Genomic DNA, 12594 nt, shown 5'->3' with positions numbered 1-12594 from the left:
TTGACTTCCAGCGGAGAGACTCGAGTGAAAGTTCAGCTATTGACTGTTGAGATACCTACCAAGGAGACGGATCTACGAGGACACCTTGACCTAGTTACTGGTTGCCTCCTGATCTGAAAACATGAAGTTAAAAACGGTGAGTATAAACCCAGTGAGTGAACAAAGGAAGGGAAGAAGCAAATGATAAGGAAAGTTTAAAGAAATCATGATGCACTTATTTTCAAAAACAATGCAATTTAGTTTAGTTCTTATTAAAACCCCTCATTAAACCCTTAATGAGTTAATCACTTGACGATAAAGGATCCATGCACAACAAAGGATTTGAAGAGTGAAACTTTAATAGCATTCAAGCAAGTCAAGTGAAACGATGGGTCCTCACTGCAGCGGAAAGGCATTCTCGTCGAGGACCCGTCGCGATGTGCGACGGTATGTGCTCCCCCACTTCGCGCACATGCTCGGTTGTATTTACAAGCAATATTACTATCAATACATACCATATATAGTTAGATATATATATATATATATATATATATATATCAACATAACACAGGGCACATGGATTCATTACAATTGCCTTCCACAACGCAAAATGTCTCATTAAAAGCTTGATCCCATGCATATTTTAGAGAAAAGCAGATAAAATATTTCAATGAATTTAATCAACCACATATGCCCAAAACCCAAAACATTTTAATGCAAGTTCACTCACCTTAGTGGGTTATAGTTGAATTTCTTTTCAAAATTCTTCCAAGCTATTATATAAGCTCCCTCTTTCTCTTTCTAAAACACTTAGCTAGTGAGAGGAAATATGGAAGTAAAACTTTTCAAGGGTTTTAAAGTGGGAGAGTGAAAGAGCACAAAAGTTCTATGCAAAAGTGCACAAAAGCATGAAAATTGGAGCTAACTTGAGAGAAGTTATGGAGGTTTCATAACAAGCTTCCAAAGAGGGTGAAAGAAACGTGAGATGGGAGGAAGAAGAAGAAGAAGAAGCTACTAGAAAAATGAGAAGAAGCTACTGAAAGATGATATTTATAGCTCAAGCTTATCCAACTCCACTTAAATTACGAAAATGCCCTTAACAAGTTGGCTTTGTCTTCCTCCAATCCTTTGTGTAATCTTTTACTCTTTTGACACTAAGACAAAGTCCATAATAGTCTAGAAATACTCGAGTTCACAAAACTTAAAAATTTTGACCCAAGATGAAAAATGACCATTTTACCCCTATATTGGAAATCATCATTATTTTTATTTCCTTTGTCATTTTACCCTTATTTTCATCATCCATTTATGCCTTAGGCCTATTTAGGCCTTAATATTGTTTGAAAGCCTACTTCAAGGGGCTCACTAAGAAAATGACAAAATTACCCCTGGCCTGTGTTACCGAGTCTACACTTAGTTAAGGGCCTATAGAGGTCGAGGTCTCACACTCTACTCATCATTATATTATCTTTCTAATACGTATTCTTGTGTGGGTAATAAATTGAATAACAAGTTTTTGGCACCGTTGTCGGGGAGTTGATTTTTAGTTCTTTCTTGTTAATATTAATACCGACCATTCTGAATTTTAATCTAGACTTTTCCTTTTTAAAATTTTTCAAGTACTTTTAGTCGTTGTTTGGGAAGAGCTCAAAATTTGGAAATTGTTCTTTGTGATCCAGAAATCGAAAAGAGTTTTCGAAGACTTCGAAGGAATAATAAAAAAGTTTATGCTCCAAGTAAAAAATGGCTAATCAACAAGGGGAAGAGACCAAGTCTTTGAGGGATTATGCTATCTCACAAGTTCAAAGTCTCCACTCTAGTATCCGAAGACCTCATATTCAAGCCAACAACCTTGAAATTAAGCCATCAATCATTCAGATGATTTAGACTTTCGTTCAGTTTGGGGGTTTACCTAATAATGATCTGAATGTTGATATTTTAAATTTTTTGGACATTTGCGATACATTTAAAGCTAATGGTGTTATTGATGATGCCATAAGACTGCAGCTTTTTGCTTTTTCATTGAGAGATAAAGTAAAGGGTTGGTTAAATTCACTTCTTGTTGGTTCCATTAATACTTGGGATGATTTGGCTCAGAAATTCTTAGCAAAATTCTTCTCACCTGCCAAGATAGCAACGATGCAGAATGATATTACTTCTTTTTGGCAATTTGATTCTAAATCACTATATGAGGCTTGGGAGAGGTATAAGGATTTGATAAGAAGGTGTCTTCACCATGGATTATCGAAGTGGCTGTAAGTTCAAACTTTTTATAATGGTTTGCTAGGACCTTTTAGAACTACCATTTATGCTGCAGCTAGAAGTACACTTATGAGTAAATCCATTGGTGAGGCTTATGATTTGCTTGAAGAGGTGGCTTCCAATAACTATTAATGGCCACCTAAAAGATTGGGTACATGAAAAAGTACTAGAGTTCATGAATTAGATGTGATGAATATTGTATCTACACAATTAGCTTTTTTCACAAAGAAATTAGATAAACTGAGTGTTAATGCTATTTAGAATCCCTTTGTGACGTGTGAATTTTGTGGAGAAAGACATTCCAATGGCAATTGTCCCATCTATTATGAATCTTGTTAATTTGTTGGAAATAGGCAACGAAATAATCCCTATTCTAACACTCATAAACCTGGTTGGAGGAATAATCCTAATTTCTCCTAGAATAACAACCAAGGGTCTTTCCTCTTGAATTTTCATCTAAGGCCCCCATGCTAGAGAAAGAGCCTTCAATTGAGGAGATGGTCATGCCATACATGACAAATACTGATGCCTTCATTCAAAGTCTAACATCATCAATAAGGAATCTTGAGACACAAGTGGGCTAACTTGCTAATGCTATAAATGATAGACCTCATGGCACCTTACCAAGTGATACTGAGCCCAATCCAAGATGAGAAGGTAAGGATCATTATAAGGTAATCAATCTTTGTAATGGGAAAAAGGTAAGTAATAAAGCTTTATATTCTAAAACTTCAAGTCAATTTGATAAGAAAGTAATTGAAAATGATGCTGAAAAAGAAATTGTGATTAAACAATCTACTGAAAATTCAAAAGAAGAAAAGTCACAATTAAAATATGCTTTTACACCTCCACCACCTTTGCTTCAAAGATTTCAGAAAGAAAAACTTAACAAACAATTTCAGAGATTTATTGATGTGTTTTAAAAGTTACATATTAATATTCCTTTTGCTGAAGCTTTGGAACTAATGCCAAGATATGTTAAATTTTTGAAAGACATTCTATCTAAAAGAAGGAAATTGGGTGAGTTTGAAACTGTTGCACTTATCGAAAAGTGCAGTGCCATTATTCTAAATAAGCTTGCACTAAAGCTTAAAGATCCAGGTAGTTTTCCTATTCCTTGCACTATTAGTGCTCTTTGTTTTGCTAAAGCTTTATGTGATTTGGGTGCTAGCATAAATTTGATGCCATTGTCCATTTATAAAAATTTGGGTCTGGAAAAGAGTAAGCCAACTTTTGTGACTTTGCAACTTGTTGATCGATCCATTACTTATCCTTATGGTATTGTGGGAGATGTTTTGGTAAAAGTTGGTAAGTTTATTTTTCTAGTAGATTTTATTATTCTTGATATGGAAGAAGATCATGAAATACCGATCATTCTTGGGAGACCATTCTTAAGAACTTTTCAAGCTCTAATTGATGTGAAAAAAGGTGAGCTTACTTTAAGGGTTGAAGATCAACAGGTAACATTTAGTATTTTAGAGCTTTAAAATTTTCTAATGAACATGATAAATGTTTCTCAATTATTGTGGTGGATGACATAACGAACAATGAGTTTTTAGAGAATCATCATGATCCATTGGAAACTTCTTTGAATTTTTCATGTGATATTATTGATGAAAAAGTTCTTGAATATGCTAACCATCTCGATGGCCTATCACGTCTCCCAAAATCCCAATTTGAGTCTTTGGAATTATTAATTACAACTTCACTAATCAAGCCTTCGATTGAAGAACCTCCTTCATTTAAGCTCAAATAATTGCCTAGTCATTTAAGGTGTGCTTTTTTGGGAAATTCTTCTACACTACCGGTAATTATTTCTTCTTCTCTTTTTGATGAACAGGAAAATAAACTCCTTTGAGTTTTAAGAGACTACAAAAAGGCCACTGAGTGGACCATTGTAGACATTAAAGGAATTAGTCCATCAATTTGCATGTACAAAACTTTTTTGGAAGAAAATCACAATGCAACCATTGAACATCAACAAAGGCTGAATCCGATCATGAAATAGGTAGTAAAGAAAGAAATATCATGTGGCCAGATGCAAGTATTATCTATCCTATTTCTGATAGTTCATGGGTAAGTCTAGTCTAATGTGCCCCTAAGAGAGGAGGTATGACTATAGTTTCTAATGAAAATAATGAGCTTACTCCCACTAGAATTGTGAATTGATGGAGGGTATGTATGGAAATTATAGAAAATTGAACAAAGCTGCTAGAAAAGATCACTTTTCACTACCTTTTATTGATCAAATGCTTGATAGACTAGCTGGTAAGGGTTTTTATTGCTTTTTGGATGGTTATTCTGGTTATAATTAAATTGCCATTGCTCTTGAAGACCAAGAAAAAATCACCTTTACTTGTCCTTATGGAACTTTTGCTTTTTGTATAATGCCTTTTAGACTTTGTAATGCTTCAGCCACTTTTTAGAGACGTATGATGGTAAATTTTTTGATATGGTTGAAAAGTTTTTGGAAGTATTTATGGATGATTTTTCAAGTTTTGGGAATAATTTTGATGATTATCTATTTAATCTTGCTACAGTACTTAAGAGATGTGAAGAAACTAATTTAGTTTTAAATTGAGAAAAATGTCACTTTATGGTGCAAGAAGGCATAGTCTTAGGCATCAAGTCTTTAGTAATGGTTTAGAAGTAGACAAAGAAAAAATTGAAACAATTGAAAAACTTCCACCTCACACCTCTGTTAAAGCCATTCTTAGTTTTCTAAGACATGTTGGATTTTATAGGAGATTCATTAAAGATTTTCCTAAAAAAATCTAAACCACTTTGTAATTTGCTAGAAAAGGATACTTCTTTTAATTTTAATAATGCTTGCCATGATGCTTTTGTTGAATTGAAAAAAAGACTATTTTTTGCTCCTATCATCACTGTTCCTAATTGCAATATCATTTTTGAACTAACGTGTAATGCTAGTGATTATGAAGTTGGCATAGTTTTGTGTTGGTCTCGATAATATGTGCTAGAGGGGGGGGTGAATAGCATAATTTGGCTCTTAAAAATATTAGAAACTGATTTTCAGAACTTAAGAAAATAAAAATAGAGATAAGATGCACAACAATTTAGAGTGGTTAGGTCCAAGACCTACATCCACTACGTTGATTATCCAACCAAGGATTTTTTCACAAATTCACTAAACACCGGTGAAATTCACAAGTTTTCACCCAACTTTACAATGGCTTTTACCAAGCTCAGCCAAAACCTTTTACACTAGTTTTTCACGAGCTCAACTAAAACTCAAAGTGGTTTTCCAAAGCTCAACCACAACCTTCAACAGTCAAGCTATCCCAAGCTTGAATAACCCCTTAGAGTGACTCCCTCACTCTAAGAATACAAGAAAAGTGGTAAAAGAAGGTACCTATGATCACTGGTTGATCTGAGTGGTACAAGATTGAGTGCTAAATACAAATGCAAGGAGTAGGCGTTTAAGTGCAGACAAGTGCAGTGAAGCTTTTCTGGTTTTTTAACTTTCTATAGCTCAAATCTCATTTAAGGCTTCTAAAAAACTTATTTCTAATTGTTGGAAGACCCTTTTATACTTGGAGATGTAATTCTGATGGCAGTTTGGCAGTTTATGTTCGTTGGAATAGTTAAGGATGAGTTCTAGCCGTTAATCTGTCTTGTAGTGTTTTGGTTCAAATTGCAGACAGAGAGCTCTTAGTCTACTGACTTGGTAGACTAAGTTGATTCTGTTTCTCAAACTTTTCAGCCCGCCATTCCTCAAATTTAAAACTTGGTCAACCAACATTCTTTCTTGGTTGATGAAGATTCCTTCCTCACTTTGCTTAATTTGAAGACCAAGGAAGTACTTTAACTCTCCCATCATGCTCATCTCAAATTCACCTTGCATTTCCTTAGCAAAGTTCTTGCATAAAGCCTCATTAGTTGCACCAAATACAATGTCATCCACATATATTTGCACAACAATTAAATCATTTAGATATCTCTTAATGAACAATGTAGTATCGATGCTGCCTCTATCATACCCTTTTCCAACTAGAAATTTTGAAAGCCTCTCATACCAAGCTCTATGAGCTTGTTTCAATCCATATAAAGCTTTATGAAGTTTGAAAACATGATCAAATTTTTCAAAGTCTTCAAAACCAGGTGGTTGTTCTACATATACTTCCTTTTGAATTATTCCATTTAAGAATGCACTTTTTACATCCATTTGGAACAATTTAAAATTCATGAAACATGCAAAAGCTAGCAACAACCTTATGGCTTTAATCCTAGCAACGGGAGCAAAGGTTTCATCATAATCTATTCCTTCCTCTTGGTTGTATCCTTTTGTTACCAGCCTAGCTTTATTTCTAACTACATTTCCTTGCTCATATACCTTATTTCTAAATACCCATTTTGTACCAACAATAGGGTGATTTGAAGGTCTAGGTACCAATGACCATACATGACTCCTTGTGAATTGATCAAGTTCTTCTTGCATGGCCATTATCTAACTTTCCTTTTTTTCAGCTTCTTCAAAGTTTTTAGGCTCAACTTGAGATATAAAAGCTGAAAACTCACAAGTTTCTCTAGTTGCTTTCTTAGTTTTAACTCATTGTGAAATGTCACCTATTATTTGGTCTTGTGGGTGATCTCTTACAAATCTCCAACTCCTTGGTAGATCATCATGCTGATTTTCTGCGTTTTACAGATTTTCTAGAGATGGAGTTTCATTTTCTCTTCTAGGTGAGCTTTCTTCATTATTTTTGTTGTTTTCTAAACTCATTTCCTCCATTTGTTTTTCTAGGACTTCTACATCATCATCATCATGAATTTCTTTTTGTATAGCATTTGACTCATCCAAAACTACATGAATTGATTCTTCAACGGTTAAGGTCCTTTTGTTAAAAACTCTATAGGCCTTTGAGTTTAATGCATATCCTAAAAATATTGCTTCATCACTCTTTGCATCAAACTTCCCTAGGGGCTGTTTTCCATTGTTCAATACAAAGCACTTACAGTTAAGGCTCCTAAGGTGAGAAATATTTGGCTTCCTACCTTTATAAAGTTCATATGGAGTCTTTGAAATCAAAGGTCTTATTGAGACTTTATTAAGAATATAAGCTGTTGTATTTACTACCTCAGCCCAAAGATATTTAGGTAGGTTGTTCTCACATAGCATGGTCCTAGCCATTTCTTTCAAGGTTCGATTTTTCTTCTCTATAACTCCATTTTGTTGGGGTGTTCTAGGTGTAGAAAAATTGTGTTTCAACCCCTTTTCATTGTAGAACTTTTCAAACTCATCATTTTCAAATTCTCCTCCATGATTACTCCTTATGCTAACTATGGCTAGTCCTTTTTTATTTTCTACTTTCTTACAATGACTTAAGAATGCTTATAGAGCATCATTCTTATGAGCAAGAAAATACACCCAAGTATATCTAGAATAGTCATCAACTATTACAAAGCCATAAGATTTTCCTCCTAAGCTCGTTGTGCTTATTGGACCAAATAGATCAATGTGTAATAATTCAAGAGGTCTAGATGTTGACACTATCTTCTTATTCTTAAAGGATGTCTTAACTTGTTTTCCTAGTTGGCAAGCATCACATATCCTATCATTTTCAAATTTTAACTCCGACAGTCCAGCAACAAGATTTTTCTTAATTAATTTTGACATAGTATGCAAACTTACATGTCTTAATCTTCTATGCCATAACCATCTATCATTTTCAGCATTTGCAACAAGACATACTTCACTATTTACTTCAAGATCTTCAAGAAAAATTACATACATATTCTTCAATCTATTTCCTATAAATGAGATTTTATTTGTACTCATATTTATCATTTCACAGTTAGTTGAATCAAAACATACTTTAAATCCTTTATCACATAATTGACTAATACTTAGTAAATTGTGCTTTAATCTTTTAACCAACAACACATTTTGAATCATCTCCAAAGGATACGGTTCCTCCCTTTCTCTTATCCAGCTGAGCAAACAGCATTTCATGTCCTGTCATGTGCCATGAACAATCACTGTCCAGGTACCAAGGCTGTTTTCTCTTGAGTTGAGCTCTTGAACATGTCTCTTTTAAGTCTAGCTCAACCTACAAAACAGAATTTCAGTTTTTCTTTATAGGCACCCATACTTTGATGGGTCCTTTAGTGTTAGTTGCAACAAAGAATCCCTTAAGAATCCATATTTTCTTAACTTTCTGCACTTTTCTTTTCTTAGAACAATCATATGATAAATGACCATGTTTACAACAATTATAACATCTAGGTAATGCTTTAGCTGAATTTTTATTGTGGTATACATATCTTTTTGAAGATTCATTTTTCAAACATTTAAGAGTTGTGTTTTCATCAAGAATTATTTGCAAAGCTTCAAACTTGTTTTCCAGCTCTTGTTTTAAAACCTCAAAGTTTGTTTTTGAGTGTTCTAACTCAACTTGCAAAATATTTCTTTGCTTAAAAACAGAAGTAAATTCTTGTTTGATTTGTTCCAAATCATTTTCAAGTAATGCAACCTTTTTCTTTAATGATTTGTACTTTGAAAAAAGTTTTTCAAATTCATCATAAAGACACTCATACTCATCTTGTAAATCATCATAATAATTAATGCAAGGGAATGAGGATACCTCTGTTTCATCCTCTTGTGCCATTAAACAGATGTTTGCTCTTTCCTCTGATTTTTCATCATCTGTTTCAGAGCTTGATGTGTCATTGCTCGACCATGCAGCTGCCACCATTGCTTTCTTGGATTTCTTATTTTTCTTGGGAGTTTCATCTTTCAGTAATGGACACTCGGACTTGAAGTGACCAGGTTTCTTGCATTCATAGCAGATCATCTCTTTCTTTTTGTTGGAGTCATTTTTGTTCCTTATTTTCCATGAAGCACCTTGGTCTTTCCTGAAACCTCTTCTAGCTATCCTTCGGTTTCTTTTACTCATTAGCTTTTTGAATTTTCTTGCAACCGAGCTAATTCTTCATCATCATCACAGGAAAGCTCCTTCAGCTCTTCTTCAAGGATGATGGCTTTAAGTGCAATACTCTTTTTCTTTTCCTTTGCTTCCCTTCGGTCTTCTTCTTCTTCTTCCTTAAGCTCCAGCTCATGAGTGAGAAGAGAACCACAAATCTCATCAAGTGTGATGATGTTAAGATCTTTAGCCTCTCTAATGGCAGTCACTTTAGGCTTCTAATTTTTTGGTAGACTCTTAAGCAGTCTTTTTACTAATTCATGTTCAAGAATAGGCTTGCCTAGTTGACTCAATTTATTTGTGATGTTTGTAAATCTATCAAATATGCTAGTGATGTCTTCACTAGGCTCCATTTTGAACATTTCATAATTATGTGTTAATAGAGAAATTTTGGACTCCTTTACCTGAGAAGTCCCTTCATAAATTATTCTAAGTTTTTCCCACACTTGCTTAGCTGTTGTATAGCTTGAGACTTTGTTAAATTCACTGGGGGTTAATGCACCATGCAATGTGTTGATGGCCTTAAAGTTTATTTGAACTTTCTTAATTTCAGCCTCAGTCCACTCAGACCTTGGCTTGGGCATCAACTCATTTGTCACCACATTCACAGTTGAGGGCGTAAAGGGTCCATCAGTTATGACGTCTCACATTTCAAAGTCTATAGCTCTAATGTAAATTGACATTCTAGTGCTCCAATAAGGGTACTTAGAGTCATCAAATAGAGGTGGTCTGTTTGTTGATTGTCCCTTAGCCACTACTGATTTTTGGAAAGCCAAATGGATCCTCCATAAGGATGTTAAGCCTTAATAACAGGGAACTAGCTCTGATACCAAAAGTTGGTCTCGATAATATGTGCTAGAGGGGGGGTGAATAGCACAATTTGGCTCTTAACAATATTGGAAACTAATTTCTAGAACTTAAGAAAATAAAAATAGAGTATAAGATGCACAAAAATTTAGAGTGGTTAGGTCCAAGACCTACATCCACTACCTTGATTATCCAACTAAGGATTTTCCCATAAATTCACTAAACACCGGTGAAGTTCACAAGCTTTCACCAATCTTTACAATTGCTTTTACCAAGCTCAGCCAAAATCTTTTACACTAGTTTTTCACGGGCTTAACTAAAACCCAAAGTGGTTTTCCAAGGCTCAACCACAACCTTCAACAATCAAGCTATCCCAAGCTTGAATAACCCCTTAGAGTGACTCCCTCCATCTAAGAATACAAGAAAAGTAGTAAAAGAAGGTACCTATGATCACTGGTTGATTTGAGTGGTACAAGATTGAGTGTTAAATATAAATGCAAGGAGTAGGCATTTAAGTGCAGACAAGTGCAGTGAAGCTTTTTTGGTTTTTCAACTTTCTATAGCTCAAATCTCATTCAAGGCTTATAAAAATCTTGTTTCTAATTGTTGGAAGACCCTTTTATACTTGGAGATATAATTTTGATGGCAGTTTAGCAGTTTATGTCCGTTGAAAACAGTTGAGGATGAGTTCTAGCCGTTAATCTGTCTTGAAGTGCTCTGGTTCAAATTACAGACAGAGAACTCTTAGTCGATTGACTTGGTTGACTAAGTTGGTTCTGTTTCAGCTTGTAGATTCTAGCAGAGAGCAGTTAGTCGACTGACTTGGTCGACTAAGTTGATTCTGTTTCTCAAACTCTTCAGCCCGCCATTTCTTCAATTTGAAACTTGGTCAACCAACATTCTTCCTTGTTTCACCAATAAGCTTCTTTTTTGTTAGACAATTGCATCTTGTTATTTTTATCCCTTTTTTTCTTTTGATATACTCTTTGAAGAGTTAATTAATTAATTTCATATATTAATTTTTCTGCACACTTAAGTAAAGGTATTAGACACAAGTAAATGGGAATGTTTTATTATCATCAAAAACTAATGGAGCCAACATTTTGGGCCAACGAAATCCAAAGATTTTGCATCCTATTTATTATGTTAGCAAAACATTGAATGAGGTTCAAGCAAATTGCACCATAACTTAAAAAGAGTTGCTTGCTATTGTTTTTGCTTTCAATATATTTTGCTCCTATCTTGTTGGTACTAAAGTTATTGTTTACATTGACTATGCAGCTATTAAATATCTGATCGAGTAGAAGGATGTAAAACCACGTTGATAAGATGGGCACTTTTACTTCAAGAATTCGACTTAGAAATTTGAGATAGAAGAGGTACAGAAAATCAAGTGGCAGATCATTTATCTAGATTGGAGAATGGAGAACAAATTAGGAATTCAATAGTGATCAATGAGACCTTTCCTGTTGAGCAATTGTTTCATATTGAGAAGCAGAAAAATTTGTTATGGTATGCTGATTTTGTGAACTATCTTGTGAGTAAACTCTTCCCTCATGGATTTAATTCTCAACAAAAGAAGAAATTCTTGAGTGATGTTAAATATTACATGTGGGATGAGCCTTTTCTTTATAAGCATTGTGGATATCAAATAATTAGAAAGTGTATTCTTGAAGAAGAATTTGAAAATATTCTTCACCATTACCATTCATCTGATTATCGAGGACATTATGGGGGAAGATGAACTGTTGCAAAGGTTCTGCAATTAGGTTTTTACTAGCTTTCTCTTTTCAAAGATGCTCAAAATTTTGTTGAAAATGTGATAGATGTTAAAGCATGGGCAATATATCTAAGAGACATGAGATGCCTCTCAACGACATCATGGAAGTCGAAATATTTGATATGTGGGGAATTGATTTTATGGGTCCATTCATTCCATCCTTTAATAATGAATACATCTTGCTTGTTGTTGATTATGTCTCTAAATAGGTTGAAGCTGTTGCATTGCCAAGGAACGACTCTAAGGTAGTGATAAACTCTTTGTAAAGGAACGTCTTCACACGTTTTGTTACTCCTAGAGCCATAATTAGTGATGAAGGGACTCACTTCTGCAACAAAAATTTCGAAGCAATCTTGTCCAAATATGGAGTCAAGCACAAAATAGCCACTACTTATCATATTCAAATGAGTGGCCAAGCTGAAGTTTCAAATCGAGAAATTAAAAGAATTTTGGAGAATATTGTTTATCCTTCCAGAAAAGATTGGTCCAAAAAGTTAGATGATGCTTTAGAGGCTTATAGAACAGCATATAAAACTCCAATTGGGGTGTCTCCTTATAGATTCGTATTTGGAAAGGCTTGTCATTTTCTAGTTGAGCTTGAACACAAAGCATATTGGGCAGTTAAAAAGCTTAATTTTGATCTTCAAGCGGTCGGAAAAAAATATCTTTTACAACTCAATGAGATGGATGAATTTCGTAAGAAGTATATGAAAGTGCAAGAATCTACAAAGAGAAGACGAAACGATGGCATAATCAAAAAAAAATAAGGATAAGTTTTGAGCTTGGCCAACATGTTCTGCTATATAATTCTCATTTGAGATT

At 34.3% G+C, this 12594-nt stretch overlaps 1 non-coding gene across 1 annotated transcript; it reads right to left on the bottom strand.

Annotated features, from left to right (window-relative positions):
• Positions 1-2117: 2117 nt before the first annotated feature.
• Positions 2118-2222, bottom strand: LOC148763618 (small nucleolar RNA R71). Its single transcript, XR_016025605.1, has one exon. It is a non-coding gene; the product is annotated as a small nucleolar RNA R71 (small nucleolar RNA).
• Positions 2223-12594: the final 10372 nt, after the last annotated feature.

The sequence above is a fragment of the Theobroma cacao genome, chromosome 3 (assembly GCF_053813885.1).
Source record: "Theobroma cacao isolate CCN51 chromosome 3, ASM5381388v1, whole genome shotgun sequence".
Taxonomy (NCBI): domain Eukaryota; kingdom Viridiplantae; phylum Streptophyta; class Magnoliopsida; order Malvales; family Malvaceae; genus Theobroma; species Theobroma cacao.
Note: the sequence above shows the minus strand (reverse complement) of the source record. Positions and strands in the feature narration are given on the sequence as shown.